Source organism: Adiantum capillus-veneris, chromosome 20 (assembly GCF_014529385.1).
Source record: "Adiantum capillus-veneris isolate H3 chromosome 20, ASM1452938v2, whole genome shotgun sequence".
NCBI classification, from domain to species: domain Eukaryota; kingdom Viridiplantae; phylum Streptophyta; class Polypodiopsida; order Polypodiales; family Pteridaceae; genus Adiantum; species Adiantum capillus-veneris.
The window spans coordinates 70,035,993-70,037,995 of record NC_140950.1 but is presented as its reverse complement, the minus strand read 5'-3'; the positions used below and the strand labels follow the sequence as shown (position 1 = coordinate 70,037,995).

Here is a 2,003-nt window from a genome sequence, read left to right as displayed (position 1 = left end):
TCTCAGTTGGGATATATGGTTTCAGCCCTAGGCATCGGCGCTTACCAATCTGCTCTCTTCCATCTCGTGACGCATGCCTATTCAAAAGCTTTATTATTTCTCGGAGCCGGTTCAGTAATTCACTCAATTGAAAAAGTTGTTGGATATTCACCTAACAGGAGTCAAAACATGTTTTTCATGGGTGGCTTACGTAAGTACATGCCAATTACTGGAACTACTTTTCTTCCGGGTACCCTTTCTCTATCTGGAATACCGCCCTTAGCCTGTTTTTGGTCCAAAGATGAGATTATTCACGAAAGTTGGTTAAGTTCTCTTCCACTTGGAATTCTAGCTTCTGGCACAGCAGGTCTTACGGCGTTTTATATGTTTCGTATCTATCTCCTTACTTTCGAGGGGGATTTTTGCACTATTAAAACGGATTGGGTTGACTTTAACCATTTTGCGCCATTGTCCATAAGTATGTGGGGTGAAACTGAAGGAAATCTTTCACTAAATCAAATTAATCAAAATGTTGCATCGGTACGATTGGGAATAACAAAAAACAAAGGGTTTTCGTCATCATATCTAGCAAACCCAAATGGAATTACTAACGTCCATTACGATCAGAGCTTGCCGAAGCCTAAAGAATCGTCTTCTGCCATGACATTTTCTCTAGTGATGCTTGCAATACCCACTACATTAGTAGGACTACTGGGAATTAATCTCATAGGAGAAACTGCCAATTTTGAATTATCCCCGGAGTGGTTAATTAATCCAGTTCACTTTTTCGAACTTAGTAAATCTTTCAATATTTATATAAAAATATTGCTAAACTCGCGTAGCTCACTTATTTTATCTTTTTTTGGAATATTTTTTTCCTTCATTATTTACAAAAAAAGTTATAAATATTTTTATATTACTAAAAAATTAGTTGGATTTACCAAATTAGTTAGTAAATTTGGGTTGCTTGTTCAATCTTGGTCACTAAATCGGGGTTATATTGATTACTATTATGATATATGCTTTGTGCGTAATCTAAGATCTTTAAGTAAGTCACTTTCAGATTTTGATCGTTACGGAATCGACGGTTTTGTCAACGTAATCGGAGCCTTAAATTTTTTTGGAGGAGAGTTTATACGTTACGGAGAAAATGGTAGGATATCTTATTACTTATTCATAATTATTTTTGGAGCTATTTTATCATCAGTACTAATCTTCATCTTTTTTCCTTTTCCATAAACTGCTACTTTCGTTTCACGAAACTCCAATTCGCGTTCATTTCTCCCGACTATTTTTCATCTTCCCCATCTTTCTAATTCTATTTTGCTTCCTCTATTCCCCCTAATTCTAGTCCTCAAAATAACGTGGAGGAAGAATCCCGCAACTATTCTACTACGCCTCCCGGAAGGGGGGAATAGAAACCACTCATTGGTGATTGATCAATACGAATCTTGGGAGGGGCTTGCCAGGTTGATCTTGACCTCGTCTCGGCCGGTTGACCCCCCCCCCACCCTCCCACGCCCATGATTTGGGGGCCCCTCCATTCGAATGGGATTGCTATCGCCACTACCCCCCCTATAATGAATGGGGGCTAGGGAGTACGCAAAGTTTTTGCAATGGCAAAGAAAGCTTAACTCCTTCCAGATTTGGAATTGGCTTCTGGAAAAAAGGTATTCAAGCAAGTGTGTATGGGACTGAATCCCCTACCATTTTCCCCGGTAGCTCAGCGGTAGAGCGGTCGGCTGTTAACCGATTGGTCGTAGGTTCGAATCCTATCCGGGGAGATCCGTATCTACGTCAAGAATTTCCACTAATACTAATTAGGATTAGGAGAGCTGTATTTCACATCACACATATGCCAAATCAAGTTGGCGTGACCCACCAACCACTGAATGGTTTGCTATCGCGCTATTTTAGGCCTCGACACCAACGAATGGAAACGAGAATATTGGCACGTTCCGTTCTCCCCCCCCCCCCACTTGACTAATTTAATTGGCCCATTCCAGTCATTCGATACACCGGAT

The 2,003-nt window shown here is 40.4% G+C and overlaps 1 non-coding gene across 1 annotated transcript; it reads left to right on the top strand.

The window, feature by feature from the left end:
- Positions 1-1,691: 1,691 nt before the first annotated feature.
- Positions 1,692-1,763, top strand: TRNAN-GUU (transfer RNA asparagine (anticodon GUU)). Its single transcript has one exon. It is a non-coding gene; the product is annotated as a tRNA-Asn (tRNA).
- Positions 1,764-2,003: the final 240 nt, after the last annotated feature.